Here is a 17,116-nt window from a genome sequence, read left to right on the forward strand (position 1 = left end):
GGAACTGAGATCAACATCCTTTGCATATCAGTCTAGCAGGAAGGGACAGCAGGAGATCAAAGGACAGGTATAGCCTAGCAACCAAGAGGTCTCCTCTCTAGCTATGCCTTTAGCCCCATGCAGCCTCAACCCCCAAGTTCGAGTTGAACCTCATACATTCCAACAAAGGCTGCCTTTCTATTTTCAAATATGGACTACCCCATAAAGTGGATTTAATATGAGCATATGGGTCAAATTATAACTGATGAGACAATATATGTCGTCTCTCTAGTTGCCAAAATTAAAAGTGGTATAAGTCCTTTTTATTACATGTTCACCTCAACACTTGCCATTTCTGTACTTCTGCAAACCTTGGGCCTGTTGATAACTCCCTCTTGTGCATGGATGGTGCCATTTTGGCTACATATGGACTGGCTCTTGGAGAACTTAGATTGCTGTTAGCATGTTTGATATATCAGTGGTACCTGAGTCCAGCTAGGTTACATAAAACATTTAATACAGGTAGATTTAAAGGCTCAGCAGCTCGTGCTGATGTGTTGAATCATTGGAGGGGGTGTAGTCATGTTCAAACCTATTGATCTCTGGTTTTGGGGGGGCACTTGTTCAAATTATGGGTGTCAACATGTTGTTGAACTCATTGTCTTTACTAGCAAATGATAATTATAAACTCTGCTACAGAGTACTTATTTTAAATTTCTTATTAGCTGCTAATTAGCCTTGACTTGACACGGGCAATCTGCAATTATGCCTATACTTAAGGAATGGCTGATTAAGCTTTTGGAGATCACTGAAATGAATAAACAGAGGTAAGATTAATTGTAGAAATGTACCTTAGCTTCAATGGCAAAGAAAGAGTCTCCATTTACATCGTATAGGAATACACACTGCAATTTTGTTACTATAAATTACTTTCTGTAATGCTCTTACAGTTCAATCCTATACTGTTACTCAGAAGTCTCATTAGGTTTACTGAAGCTTACTCCCAGGTAAGTGTGTATAGCACGGCAGCATTACAGTGCAATCATATGCATAATTACCTGAGAACAAGCTGCATTTAACAGAATGGGACTAACTGCTGAGTAAGCATACAGGGGATTGTGCTAAGTCTTTAATAAAACAAAAGATATCTTGTCTGTGACCCCAGAGAGCTGCTGCCAGAGTGCAGATAATACTGAGTTAGACGGGCCAATGAAGGCAGCTCCCTATATTCCTAGAATGGGCAGAGAGGTTGTGCTTAGAAAAAAATATGATTTGTAATTAAAGCAAATTTCCCAGGCTTTCAAATTCTACCTTGCTAATGATGATGCATTTCTAATGGGTATGGGGTATTCTCATGGATTCCCATTAAATCTGGGGGATCCAATCTACAGTGCTGTGACAGAAGAGATCTGACTGTTTCAAGTTCACACAAAAACAATTTCAGTATGCTATACAGATATATTCACAGGCCAGTGATGGCATATATGCACATCTAACTTGCACAGTCTGCATCCACTCTCATCTCAATATGACATGTTCTTCCTCTACAACCTCTAGAATCTAGAGTCTAGATGAAGGGTGGGCAATGGGGTTACCAGGTCTCTGGTTTCACCCTTAGACTCTGGGTTCTTGGGGTCTTCTCCAAGTAAGTCTCCCCCAATCTCTGGACTCTCAGCTTTCATTAAAAAAATAACTTTGTAGGTGGTCTGGTTCAAGAGATATACACCAAAACGTCAGCCCCCCCCCCCCGGCACAACTTCTGTTAAATGAGTTCATAGCTGGCTGCTCAAATTCTCCCTTCCCCCTGCACAACTTTTAAAGATACAGGAGACCTTTTGGAGCAGCCTTTCCCAACTAGTGTGCCTCCAGATGTTGTTGGACCACAACTCCCATCAGCCTCAGCCATCATTGCCAATGGTCAGGAAAGATAGGAATTGTGGTCCAACAACATCTGGAGGCACACTGGTTGGGAAAGGCTGTTTTGGAGGCTCGGCCTGGCAACCAAGAGGTCTTCTGTATCTTTAAAAGTTGTGCAGGGGGAAGGGAGAATTTCACCTTGTGGTTTTTCCTATTACATTTTTGCAAGAAAACCTGCACTTGGCTGATTTTTCTGTTCTCTTAAAGATACAGAATCATTCTCAGGCCCTGAGCCTGGCAACCCTATTGCCAAGGTAACTAGAGGAAGTGGAATTTTGACCTTAAGAGGGTGTGGTCATTAGGAAGCTGTGTGATTGCTCCTTTCCCTTCAGTGTGAATGAAAAGCACCATGTTTGCAGCTGGCTTTGAGCACCCTATGTGGACTGTGCAAACAGAAAACGGAGGTAAAAGCAGCGTTTTTAATACGATGTTTTGCTCCTATGTGGATAAGCCCTTAGACCATTCACAAGGTGCTCATGCTGACACCAATCAGCCCGTACACAGCTCATGATATCCCATATTTGCCATATGAGCAGGCATAGAATCCACATGATCAGTGCATGGATGATGTGATATGTGCAGAAATTGGGAACCCATATGGAGATATATCCTTGGGCGATTCACTAAAAGGATAATGTGAGTGCAATCAAAGAGATGAGAAGAACAGTAACAGAGATTTCCCCCTGTTAATATACATCTTTTTACCCAATGAACCTAACTTGTTCTAACATAGATTAAAATCACCATTCCTTGTTCAGAGATCCTCCAGACAACCTATTTATTGAGCATTTTTCTGATTTGCTTACATAAAGTTTATGCAGAGGTTAATTATATCCAGTCTTTATTGAGCATTTGTTCTGATTTGTTTGTGGGGTGGTTAAACAAAAATGAACATTGATCATGCATTTATTCTGATTTGCTTGCAGGGTATTTACATGTTTTCCTGTTAGTAATGTGTTCATACCACATTTAACCTAAAGTACCGGTATGCACTTGAATGTCTCCCACGAAATACTGACCATCTGAACACTAAAACATTAACGTTTGGTGCCAGTGCAATTCTCATCCTTGGTGCTGTATTATAATTTTATTGTAGTTTTATTATGTGAACTGCTTTGATAGTTCCTTTTGGAAGTGAAAAATGGTATACAAAACTTCCAATACTTAAATAAATCCTCTATACACCTTCCAAGGAGTAGTAGTGCTGTGGTAAATTTTGAAGCAAAGGAGCTCATCATGATAGTGCCCAGAGCCACCCCCCCTAAGAGAACTGAAAAATGCATGAGCTGGCAAAGGGTGTTTAGCCTGTTGGACTTTGTCTAGGGAGACCTGGGTTCACATCCCTGACCAGCCATGAAATTCACTGGGTGACCTTGGACCAGTTACTCTCTGAGCCAAGCCTACCTAACAAATGGTTCATGTACCAGGCGGCCAGACCTATCCTCTTCAGTCAGTCACTCACTCACAACTGCCAAGCTTACAAAAATGGCAGATACCATTCCAGCAAATGATGTTATCACTCATGCTGTGAAGAAGTACTAGAGCTGAGTAAACACACATAGGATTGTTCTGTACATCATCTAAGTTATTTATGTAAATGTTGTAATTTTTATTTTAGACGGTGTACTTTTATATTTGTTATATTGATCCTGTAATTTTATTATTGTATATGTTTCTATGTTTGCCGCCCAGAGACCTGTTTGCTAGTCGGGCGGGATATAAGCTGAATAAAAAAAAAAAAATTAGCAGAAAGACTGCTTAAAGCTTCAGTCCTAAACACTTATTCGGAAACATGCCCTACTTTGTACTCAGTAGGATTTACTTCTAGGGAAATGTGCATAGGATAGTGCTGCAACAATAAATTAATCTCAAAAGTTGTTTTGATCACCTTTTTTCTCCTTTTGGACATGTGGTAAAAATATTTAAAGTTTAAATACACACTGTTACAAGGAAATTTATGGGTGTTCCAAATGGGAGAAATAAACAACTGTTCTCAAACAGAGAAAAATGCAGAAGGCAGTCTCCTATTTATAAGATGAATGTTTGTTACTGAAATGTTATTCTTGAAGCAGTCAGATTTTTTTCCATCTAGTCTGCAAGGATTAGTGCAGTGGGAATGCAATCCAAGTACTGTACTATGACTTCTGCGAAATAGGAGAAGTGAGGAGGATGTTGTTTAACGCCTCTGCCGCTAGATATGACCTTTCCCCTACTAAACTTCAGCCATGAAGGCAATGTAAAATATCTCAGCACTGCCACAGACCAAATGGAAAGTCTTTGTTCACGGCTCTGTGAACTTTCCCCTACTAAACTTCACATTCAGATAAAACGTCTGCTATATCAGCAAGCTGACAAAGCTTTTCTAATTATGCACTATATCTGACATGGGTTATCAGTTGGGGAAATGTGGATTAAGAGCCTACTTCTCTAGCTTTTTAATATTTAGTTGAAAGTACATCTAGAAAATATTGCTGAACAGCTTCACGGTTTGGAAAAAATTAATGGGAAATTCCAGTTGGAATGTTCTGAGCAGGGCAAACTGGCTATGATCAAGCTGTAAACTCAACAAAACAGGATTAGCAGATCTGCAGATTCTTTATTTCTGAATCCTTTCCAAGTTTTAGTTGATCATTACAAGGAAGATTTCTGAAAAACAACTTCAACCCTGTTGCCACCCTGATGTTTATACCCATTTGCAGAACAGGAGCCCATGCCAGCCGGCAGATTGAATAAAGTTTAACCAAGCTAGTCTAAACAGCTTTCTCTGCCAATGTACTCATCTAAAAAATATAGCTAATGTAAAAAAAATTTTAATTTTAGCCTATTGTTAAACCTCTTGATTAAGGCTGCAGTCCTATACCCACTGAAATTTAACGGAACTTGCTTCTCAGTATATATGTACATCATTCCACTGCTACAGCATGTCTGTTCAGTAGTAAGTCTCATTGAACTCAACGGGGCTTAGTCCCAGGTAAGTGAGTATAGGATTGCAGACTTAGTGACTCATTTTGTTTATGTCAACTTTGCTACTAGGGAAACACTGCTTCACAGCTGTCTGAGGATTCAAAAGGAGCAGAGTAAATTTAGAAAACATTAGTGAGTGGAAAAACAACCAGAGTGAAACAAATAAGGTCTAGCAAGATAAGGCTAGTTAGTGATAAAGCAGGCAAAGAACTCTGAGAAAAATGCCATTAAGGCAATCTTGCCCATATGTTAAAATAAGCATATTACAGTATTCAACTTGCAGCTTGATCTTTGCTTAGAAAATCCCACAATTCAATGGAACTTAAACCCATATGCTCTTCCAGCTGTCCCTATTTACCAGGAACAGTCCCTTAGTAAATCACTGTCCCCTCATTGTCCCTTTTTGCATTTTGGAGATGCCTTGTTAACATTTCTCATGTTGTCATTCTCCAATGTTCAGCTCCCTTCCCAAGCTCTCTAGAAAATGTTGTTTCTTGTACATAGTAAATGAATACAGCATACAGCACATGAGAAGAGCCTTCATCAGTATGTAACGGGCAGGGAACAAGCTTGGACCAGATTCTTCATATGGGGAAAGTAGTGTTAACCATTGTGTCATTTTTTTTCTCCTTCCAGGCAGGTGACTATTGTGGGATGAGTGCTCCTTGTACATGTATTTTTTCCACAACATCCATATGACATTGTTGGCATAAAAATGCCAAGTCATATTTTCCCCATTTCATCCCATTTACCCTGATTAAGTTAAAAAAAACCCACATTTGTTGCCAGTTACCTGCTTCCTGAACAACGAATTTACAATATTGACCCCCCATCTAGAAGTACTCTGTGTAATATTTGGAAGTCCTGTAAATCAACAAGTAAGTGTCCTTAGGAGTACAGCCTTAATGCCACAGCTTTTATTACATTTAGCCTTTACTTATTTCTTAATTTGATTAGGAGCTCATGAGAATTCCTTGCCAAAACGATTAACTCCTTAAGTAATTGGTCTACTGATGTGTTCCACATTTTTTCTTTGATTTTCTTCAGATAGAACTCAGTGCTTCATATATTATATGTTCAAATGTTTTAGGCAGTATCTGGTCCTGGAAAAGCTCCAGTTATTCCGCTGAATCTTGGGCATCAGGGTGGGAGCATTTTGCACCCCATACAGAGGAAGAGTTGCCCTTCCTTTTTTTTTTTTTTTTTTCAATAATTTTTATTCAGATTTTCATAAAACATACAAGACAAAATCATAAAACATTCAAAGACAAAAAACAAAATCAAAAATAGTTAAACAAAAAGAAAAAAAAGAAAAAAGAAAAAAAAAAATAAAAAATAAAGAGTAAAATATTGACTTCCCATTTGTCAAAGATCAAATCAGTTATAAGTCTATAATATATAACAATCCTGTCTCTTAAGTCATATTATAAAATCACTTTCCTCCAGTAGTTATCTTACTTAATCATCAAATCTCATAAACATTACTTTATTCTTTCCACAAAAAGTCAAAGAGAGGTTTCAATTCTTTAAGAAATATATCTATCAATTTTTTTTTCCAGATAAGCATATCGATTAATCCATCTCATTACTAATTATGATAATCTTATTGTCATAACCATAGTCAAAATAAACATTTCAATTAATCCATCACATCAGAATCTGTTAGGTTCAATAATTTCAGTAGCCATTGTTCTATTATCTCTATTAGTTCCATTTTCCATCTTCCATCTTCAGTAGTCTTGTTAAGTCCAGTAATTTCAATATCCAATCTTCCATTATCAGTATTCCATAATAATCTTGCTGTCAAAGCCATAGTCATATAGTAAGAGTCTGATGGGGATTACCTCTATCCCAAATATTTTCTTGCCATCCATTCTGAATAGGTTGCTGAAATACTGCTGTAAAATCATATCTCTGTTCTTTTTTTCAAAATACACTGGGTCATCTCTTAAAAGTTTTTCCATTGTCACATGGCTGCAGTTAATTCCATAGATTTTCTCTATATTGGGCTCCATCACATCATTCCAGTCCAGAAGATTATCCATGCCATTGATAACTTTATCTCTAGAATCTTCATTCATTTCTTCAGAGATAACATTGAGTTCCAAACAATAGATTTTATTTCTAAAGTCCATAGACTCCAAATCTTGTTCCTGTTCCACGTTGGTTCCAATCTCCGGGATCTCCTCTCTCACAGGGACCCCTATTCCAGTCTCCAGGGTCACCTCTCTCACAGGGACCCCTGTTCCAATCTCCGGGGTCTCCTCTCTCACAGGGACCCCTTCCAGGGTCACCTCTCTCACAGGGACCCTTATATCTTTAATCTCCTGCTTCATTTTACTCAATTCAATTTTCATTATCTCAATCTCATCCATTATTTTCTGAAACATAGTTATTTCCAGATTTTCAGCCACTTTCTTAATTGCCATTTTAAAAGAAAAATATAGGAAAACCACTTCTTATTTCAGCAACAATTGGGTTAATACTCCAAACTTGGTGACATCACAGTATAAACAGAGCAGACAGCCTTATCTCTCCAATAGTTAAGTAAACAAAATGCAGTTCCCAGGATCGAAACAATTAATGGCAATCGTCAAGAAACAGATTCGTCAAAATAAAATAGACCAAAAAGAGAGTAGTCTCAAAACAGTATAATATTTTTCAAAATAAAAATCTGGAATAGAAATCCCTCTTCTGTGTATATCTTTAGAATGCAAATCCAGGACAGCTTTTTGCAACAAAAACAGAGATAAGCTATTAATTAGTGCGTAGCAGAGAGAAGTTATGGCTCCCCAGTGAGATGTCAAAAACTGATCAATCTGGCAAATCTCTTTTAAACAGCAACAATTTAAGTCAAGTAAAAGAAAAATATAGAAAGAAGGGTGCTTGCCTGTTAGTGCGTTCTCTCTTAGAAGATAAGGTGAACGTTCGCTTTATCAGATAGAGCTTGCTGTTAAAAATCCGTCCCACCTTCGTCGGCTGGACCTCGTCCCATAAATTAATGAGATCTGGTCGTCCCAACAAAAATAGGCTTTGAGGTTAATCTCTTCGTTTCTCCCTACCCGGGAGAAGTTTAATCAGTCAAAAAAAAAAGAAAAAACTGACTGATATATCTGAATAAGCTTCTTTTGAGGCAGGAGCCCGTCTCAAAAGCAGGCACAGGCTAAGTCACCCTTCCCGGAAGTCCGAAGAGTTGCCCTTCCTAAGGAAGACCAGCTAGCAAACAAAACAAAACAAAACACAAAAGGCCTTGCAGAGGAGAAGAGGGATTAAACTCAGACCAGCTAGCTGTATCAGGGAAGGAGAAAGAAGCCAGTATGAGGGATTAGTCCCTGAGAAATCCCACCAGAATTGTAACAATGTCCACGTCATCATCAGACTGACTCTGCACAATTCTGCATGGCAGGTTCACTTTCTGAACACCACTGAGCAACTCTGCAATTAACATATAAGCACTGCTAATTATTCCAAAAGCCAATTGACTACACACTTACCTACATGAAGAGCATATCACATGTTCCATTGTCAGCTGAGCCTCGAATATAATCACAGTTTCTCTAATTCTTCAGACAAGGACAAAAACCTGCAGCATTTATATTGTATGTGTAATGTGCCTTCAAGTCAATTATGACTTATGGCAACCCTATGAATCAGCGACCTCCAGTAGCATCTGTTGTAAACTACCCTGTTCAGATCTTGTAAATTCAGGTCTGTGGCTTCCTTTATGGAATCAGTCCATCTCTTTTGGCCTTCCTCTTTTTCTGCTCCCTTCTGTTTCTCCCAGCCTTATTGTATTTTCTAGTGAATCATGGCTTCATGTGTCCAAAATATGATAACCTCAGTTTCATCACTTAGATTCTAGTGATAGTTCTGGTTTAATTTGTTCTAACACCCAATTATTTGTCTTTTTCATGGCCCATGGTATCTGCAAAGCTCTCCTCCAACACCACATTTCAGATGAGTTGATTTTTCTCTTACCCACTTTTCTCACTGTCCGACTTTCACATCCATCCATAGAAATCTGGAATACCATGGTCTGAATGATCCTGACTTTAGTGTTCAGTGATACATCTTTGCATTTGAGGACCTTTTTTAGTTCTCTCAAAGCTGCCCTCCCCAGTCCTAGCATTCTAATTTCTTGACTATTGTCTCCATTTTGGTTAATGACTGCGCCAAGGTATTAATCCTTGACAAGTTCAGTGTCCTCATTATCAACTTTAAAGTTACATAAATCTTGTGTTGTCATTACTTTAGTCTTTTTGATGTTCAGCTATAGTCCTGCTTTTGTGCTTTCGTCTAACTTTTATCAGCATTTGTTTCAGATCATTACTAGTTTCTGCTAGTAGTATGGTATTGTCTATATATCTTAAATTATTAATGTTTCTCCCTCCAGTTTTCACACCTGCTTCATCTTGGTCCAATCCCAAAGCATTATGATTGCTTTGTTGTTCTTCTTTAGGTTTACTCTGATCTTCGATATTACCAGTGCATTATCTGTACTACTGTCTGCTCCTGGTCTCGTTTTCGCAGAAAGTATGGAACTTCTCCATCCTCTGCTTCCAATCATACAATTGATTTGATTCCTATATTGACCATTTGGTGATGTCCACATGTACAGTCATCTTTTTGGTTGCTTGAAAAATGTGTTTGCAAGAAACAAATTATTGGCTTCACAGAATTAAATAAGTCTCTCTCCTGCTTCATTTCTATCTCCTAAGCCCCATTTTCCCACAATTTCTAGTTCTTCTCTGTTCCCTGCTTTTGCATTCCAGTTCCCCATGATTATCAGAGCATCCTGTCTTGGTGTGTGATCAATTTCTTCCTGTACTTCTGCATAAAATCTCTCCACTTCCTCCTCTTTTGTGTTTTCCGTTGGAGCATAGATTTGGATGATTGTTATGTTGATAGGTTTCCTGCTAAGTCTCATTGATATCACTCGCTCAGACCTTGCATTATAGCTCCTAATTGCTTTTGCTACATCACTTCTCACTATTAGAACAACCCCATTTCTTCTTAATTTCTCATTTCTTGCATAAAATATTTTGTAGGTGCCTGATTGAAAGTGCCCTATTCCCATCCATTTTAATTCACTCATGCCAAGTATTTTAATATTTATTTTACATTTCTTGCTTGACAATTTCTAACTTTTCCTGGTTCATGTTTCTCACATTCCATGTTCCTATTGTGTACATTGTACAACTCCAGACTCTCCTTTGGCATCTTTGCACATCACCCTCTAGGCTTCCTTTTAGCTTTGACCCAGTGGCGTCATTAGTCACAGCGCTACTTGTACTTGTCCATTGTTCTTCCCCAGTAACTCACTGAGTGCCATCCGACCTGGGGGTCTAATCTTCCAGCACTATCTCATGTTGCATTTTGGCTACTCTGTTCATAGGGTTTCATGGTAAGAGGTATTCAGAGGTGGTTTACCATTGCCTTCCTCTGAGTCTGGATGCATCTTAGTCTGGTGTCTCAGCTTTGACCATTCCTCCTTGGGTGCCCCTGCTAGGAGTCTAGCCTCTTGGTCTAGACTCCAGACGGCATTGCTCTCAGCTTCTTCGATAGTCTCAAAGCCCCTCACCATGTTAAGGTGTGCATCCTAGGGGGGGAGGATTTATATTACATATTCTTAAAACTACAATGTCCAGACCACCTGAGGAAGGGAAATAACAGATTCTGAAGGCAAAGCCAGGTAGCCAGGAATTACCTGCTATAGGACAAGTATAGGATAACCCCAGAGAGAAAGTTCCCAGCTCAAGTTTCTCCAGCATGTCATTCAGGATCAGGGATGGGCAAGAAATTCGATTCAGTTCGTATTTCAAGCTGAAACTATCAAATTTGCACTTCCGAAAACAGAATGAGAACCGAAACATAGCCATCCTTCCATATTATTCAGATTTTGCAATGCAGTTCACCAACAAAACAATACTTACAAAAATGTGTATGTTAGGGGAAAGGGTGCATATATGAGGGAAAATAACATACAAACATGCATTATATGATGAGAAATTACTTGCATATGTGTACATTAGTAAAAAAAAATGCCTACAAAAATGTGTTTATTAGGAAAAATTCACCCTAAAATGCCAGAGAATTTTTGAGGTTTTTTTTTAATTGCAAATTACTGCAGAAATCTGGAGAATATTGGAAAAAAGAGAAACTGAGAGATCCAAAACTGACAGAAATTTCCATCTCTATTCAGAATCCACAGCCTATCCTGGAAAATTATCATTTCTCTTACATGCTGTGGGTAGAAGTCCTTTCCCAGTTTACATACAGCCTCCCAACCTCAAGCAGCTAGTCACCAACGAAAAGGGCTCTTGCAACAAACCTGGCACTGATTTTGTCCCCCCTTCTACTTCAGCAGTGCTCTCACAGACTCAAAATGCCATAAACGGCTTGCTGCCTTGTGCCAGTGATGCCCTTCTGCCATTTGCATTTCTGTGGTGGCCCCCGAACTGTGGAACAGCTTACCGGAGAAGATACGCCTGGTGCCTACGGTTCTTTCTTTTAGGCGCCAGGTTAAGACCTGGTTATACTCCCAGGCATTTTAATGTTCAATGTTTTTATGTTTAATGTTTTAGTTTAATTTTGTTGTTTTTTATTACCGATTTTATTCTAATATTGTATTTTAATCTTGTTTTGTACACCGCCCAGAGAGCTATTAGCTATGGGCGGTTTAGAAATGAAATAAATAATAATAATAATAATAATTTCCGTAGGCGAAACTGGATTGTCTTTGCACAAGACACAAAAGGGGCACAAATCAGGCATTAAAATGGTAATAACTAAAATAAAAGTTGGTAAGCTTTTCAGTGTCCATAGACTTGAAAATCATCATGCTTCAATTTTAAAAAGTTTCAAAGAAAGACTCAAATGTAACATTCTAATTTGGAATTCACTTGCAGATGTTGACAGTATTTAAGAGAGACTGGGGGTGGCCAGCTTACTACCTAAAGCAGTGATTCTCAACGTGGGAGGTAGAACCCCCCTGGGGGCTGTTACAGCCTTTCAGGGGGGTGTTGGTGTGACTACAAACATTGGGGTGGGCGTTTGAGTTCATTAGGGGGCATTGACATTTGGAAGTCTGATGCGACAGTTGAAGCATTTAAGTTTAATTTTATTTAATACACAAATCATTAATTTTTAAACTGTTTTGTCCCCAGTTAGAATGCATCTAATAGTCTCAATTCATGGAAATAACACTATAAATAGTGTGTGCTCTTTAGTAAAGAAATTCTGAATAGCGGCCAGTGTCATATTAAGGAATGGGGATATTAGCCATGCCCTGGCACTAGGTAATGTTCCGATGCTGTCTTGAGGGATGTTGGAACCAATCACGAGAGAGTGTTTGATAAGCTAGGTGTATTGGTGGAGGGCACATTCTTCCAACGGATGAGTGCCATGTGCAAACAGGTGATGCAGACAGTCAGTTATTTGCTGGTTTTCTTCAGGAATGGGACACACTCGCTACCCGTTGTTTCTGTGATGTTTAAATGAACTTGTTTAACGAAACAATGCCGGTAAACTGAATGAGTTTGTTGTTAAGTATATTAAGTATAATAGGAAGCATTGGCATATACTTAATCTGAGGGGGCGTTGGGCACAAAAAGATTTTGCAAAGGGGCGTTGGGTCAAAAAAGGTTGGGTAACGCTGATCTAAAGTAATCAGCCCTCTTTAGGCACTTATGCTTATGTACACTAACCATCTTGCTTTACCAATTCATGTGCCCTGTCTGTCTCTTGCACTCTGGCCAAATACCACGTCTTATGGCAGTATGCAAATAGTACTTTTTTGGTTTGTTAAATCTACTGCCCATCACTATACCTTTCCCTTATATGGAAAATGCTTCACTCCCTTGGTCATTTTAATTGCCCCTTTCTGCCCCCTTTTCAGCTCCAGTATAGATAGATATAGACACAGTCACAATCACACACACACACAGAGAACCACACACGGCTTTGTATAAAGGCCTTACAATACTGTATGGGATCTGCTTTTTCCATAGTTGTTACAGTTTTATTCATACTGAGCTCCCACGACTTCAAGTCAAGATCACTTTTCTGTTTAGCCACTGTCGATACAGACCCCATAAATGTATATTAGAAACTAGGATTGTTTGATCTAATGTGCATCACTTAACTTTTATCTGCTGTGAACCTTAGCTGTCACTTGGTTGCCTGTTCATCCGGTTTGAGAGATTATGTCTAAGATCTGGGTGAGAGTGCCTTTCATAAATCTGGTATGCTTTTTATTTATGCTTCTGACAGCATTCCTTTATAGTATAAAAAACAAAAGATTGGTGGAGATATTAAGCAGACTTAACCAGGTTAACCAGGTTAAACTGTGCTACATGCCACAGTGATCTATAGACACATTCTGATCAAACCTAATTAATCACAATTTATTTATTTATTTATTTATATACCGCCCCATAGCCAAAGCTCTCTTGGTGGTTTACAGTAACTAAAAACATTAAAAACAAATATAGAAATTTAAAACACATCTTTTAAAAACAATTTAAAACACAATTAAATTTTTTTAAAACAATTTAAAATGCCTGGGAGAAGCAGAAAGCCTTGACCTGGTGCCAAAAAGATAACAAGTGTGGGCACCCGGTGCACCTCGTCAAGGAGATCATTCCATAATTTGGGGGCCATCACTGAGAAGGCCCTGTCCCTTGTTGCCACCCTCCCAGCTTCCCTCGGAGTAGGCATCTGGAGAAGGGCCTCGGATGTTGACCGTAGTGTATGGGTGGGTTCGTATTGGGAGAGGTGTTCCATCAGGTATTGTGCTCCCAAGCCATGTAAGTCTTTATAGGTTATAGCCAGCACCTTCAATCAAGCTTGGAAACATACAGGCAGTCAATGCAAGCGGGCCAGAATCAGTTTTATATGTTCGGACCATCTGGTCCCCATTACCAATCTGGCCACTGCATTTTACACTAGCTGCAGTTTCCGAACCGTCTTCAAAGGCAGCCCCACAGAGAGTACATTGCAGTAATCTAACTTGGAGGTTACCAGAGCATGGACAACTGAAGCGAGGTTATCCCTGTCCAGATGGGGACATAGTTGGGCCACCAACCGAAGTTGGTAGAAGGCACTCCGTGCCACCAAGGCTACCTGAGCTGAAGTGACAGAGATGGTCTTAGGAGAACCCCCAAGCTACGAACCTGCTCCTTCAGGGAGAGTGCAACCCCATCCAGGACAGGTTGGACATCCACCATCCGGTCAGAAGAACCACCCACTAGCAGCATCTCAGTCTTGTCTGGATTGAACCTCTGTTGATTAGCCCTCATTCAGTCCATTGTAGCAGCCAGGCACCAGTTCAGCACATTGACAGCCTCACCTGAAGAAGATGAAAAGGAGAAATAGAGCTGCGTGTCATCAGCATACTGATGGCAACGCACTTCAAAGCTCCGGATGACTGCACCCAATGGTTTCATGTAGATGTTGAACAGCATGGGGGACAGAGCTGACCCCTGTGGAACCCCATACTGGAGAGTCCAGGGTGCCAATGTTCCCCAAGCACCACCTTCTGGAGCCGACCCGCCAAGTAGGAGTGGAACCACCACCATGCAGTCCCTCCCACTCCCAACTCAGCCAGTCTTCCCAGAAGGATACCATGGTCGATGGTATTGAAAGTCACTGAGACATCAAGGAGAATCAACAGAGTCACACTCCCCCTGTCTCTCTCCCGACAAAGGTCACCATATAGGGCGACCAAGGCTGTTTCCGTGCCAAAACCAGGCCTGAAACCCGACTGAAATGGATCCAGATAATCAGTCTCATCCAAGAGTGTCTGGAGCTGACCCGCAACCACTTGTTCAAGGACCTTGCCCAGGAATGGAACATTTGCCACTGGCCTATAGTTATTAAGTTTTTCTGGGTCCAGGGAGGATCTCTTCAGGAGTCGTCTCATTATCGTCTCTTTCAGGCAGCCATTGAATGATGTTGCAATCAACACACAATTGAACTCAGAGGGCCTTCTGAGTAAACATGCTTACAGCACAGTCCTACACATATATTTAGTTCAATGAGGCCTATTTCAAGGTAACTGGGCACAGGATTGTACTGCAGGTCACTCCACGATATAAAGCAGGGGTGCCAACCTTTTAAAGTGCATGTGCACATTTGAATTTTTGAGCAAGCCCCTTTGGTTATTTCTCTCCCCCCACTCCCCCAGTTCAGCCCCCCCCATACAGAAAGAAACAAAGCATACACACACTTTGCTTTCCCAAGGGCCCTGGGTAAAAGTTAGATTGAGTAGAATTAATCTGAGCCTTGAAAGAGGAAGTGAGAAAGACAGTTCTTTTGTCATGTTTTTTTCCTTTTCAAGTGAGGAAAAAGGCAACCACCCTCGCCACCTCATGATCAAGGGGGCAGGGGATTGCTCAAAGGTAGGGATGGAGGAAAAAATCAATTCAGTCCACATCTGAAACTGAATTTATCAAATCCGCACTTTCTGAAACATGGGAATTGTAACACAGCCATCCTTTGAAATTCGCACTTATCCAAATTTTGCAATGCAGTTCTCCAGCTAAGCAATGTTTGCAAAAATGTATATATTAGGGGGAAATGTACATAAAAGTTAATAGTGAAAATAACAGGCCAAAATGCACTGTATTAGGAGAAATTGTACATTAGTCAAAACTGCATGCAAACATGTGTGTAGTAGGAGAAATTCTCACTACAGTGCTGGAGAATTTTCATGAGGATTTTTTTTAATTTGCTGCAGAAATATGGAGAACTGAATTGGAAAAATAAGAAACTGAGAGAACTGAAATTGACAGATCTTTCCATCTCTACTGAAAGGCTTCCTAGAAGCCAGGGAAAGCTTTCAAAGGTGCCATTGCGTCCATGGGCACTGCATTTGGGACCCCTGATATAAAGTGCATATTCCAAGCAGAGTGGTGTGCTGCAGAAAAAACAACCAAGGAAGACCACAAAAAGTGTGCATTGAGGTATTTTTACCATGCCCATGTCCCTCCCCTGTTTGTTTGAATATGCAGCCTGAAGATAAATCCTAGGGAGCTCAAAAGCTTGCTCACTGTTTTGTGACATGCTGGTCTAAATAAAGTCATTACCCTACTGTTTGAAATCCATGGACCAAACGCTGACAATTGCCATTTTTATCATTCTTTTAAAAGCCTCACTCGCCCGTATTTTTGAAGCTGGAAGACTCCTGAAGCTGCAGCAAAGAACATGAAGATGTCACCATGAAATAGTGACAACTGACCGTTTGGAATGCCCAAGGAAAGTGGAAACAAACATGACCACCCTTCCCCTCAAGTCCATGAACCGGTGGAAAGAAAGCGTATTTAGTTGTGTTAACTAAGGGCTTATCCAAACGGAGCGGGATAATCCACTGTTTCCTATTCGGGTTGTCAGCTGATAGTCCTCACTTTGCCTTCCCCCCCCCGCTGTTTCCCATTGGAAAAAACACTTTTTTGTGGCACAGCGAGATTCCTGATTTCAAACAGCAAATCGCATTTTTGCCGGTATTGGAAGGAGCGGATTTAACCCGCGAAAATGCGTAACACCGTACGATGTCATTTGGACAACCGAAAAATAATAAACACACATAGCGCACGTGTCACACATTTTGTGGTCGTCTGGATGAACTCTAAGGGCTCATCCAGACGACTGCAAAATGTGTGACATGCCCGCTATGTGTGTTCATTATTTTTCGGTCGTCCAAATGACGTCTCGCGCTGTTACGCATTTTCGCTGTTGAAATCCGCTCCTTGCAATACCGGCAAAAATGCGATTTGCTGTTTAAAATCGGGAATCATCCGCTGTGCCTTCAGGAGTTAGGATGCAATACCGCGGACTTTACAGCTGATGGGCGGTTCTCCGCATTTCCCCTTGCCCCTTCTCCTCATTCCAGCCAATCACGTATCTGCACTTTTGTGCATGTGCAAGACTAAGCCTGGGAAAATTGAACCAATCATTGCAATGGTGGGGTGTTGGGGGGTCTGCAACTACTGCGCGGATGCATTTTATTTTTTGCCAGCCTGCAAACTGGGCCGCCGCTCTGGGTGACATCTGCAATGCACAGCAAGCGAGAAAGGGGTGGTGGTCGGTTTCAGCCTGCCTCGGGAAAGCTTTGTCAATTTCATTGTACTTGCTGGGGGTTTTGCTTCAAATCAGAAAAGCATACATTTGTTTGTGTAATATGGCAAATACAAACAAGAAAAGGGCTTCTGGTGGGTTTCAAGCCTGCTCTGGAAAGCTTTGTCAATTTCATTCTCAG

At 40.3% G+C, this 17,116-nt stretch overlaps 1 protein-coding gene across 1 annotated transcript in view; it reads right to left on the minus strand.

The window, feature by feature from the left end:
• The window catches only part of DYNC1I1 (dynein cytoplasmic 1 intermediate chain 1), a 366,417-nt gene extending 358,044 nt beyond the window's left edge, over window positions 1-8,373 (minus strand). Inside the window, exon 1 of the mRNA XM_061586645.1 lies at window positions 8,355-8,373. The gene's annotated coding sequence lies outside the window, so the exon portion shown is untranslated. The remainder of the gene's footprint in view (window positions 1-8,354) is intronic.
• Between the last annotated feature and the right edge of the window lie 8,743 nt (window positions 8,374-17,116).

This window comes from Rhineura floridana, chromosome 10 (genome assembly GCF_030035675.1).
Source record: "Rhineura floridana isolate rRhiFlo1 chromosome 10, rRhiFlo1.hap2, whole genome shotgun sequence".
NCBI lineage: Eukaryota > Metazoa > Chordata > Lepidosauria > Squamata > Rhineuridae > Rhineura > Rhineura floridana.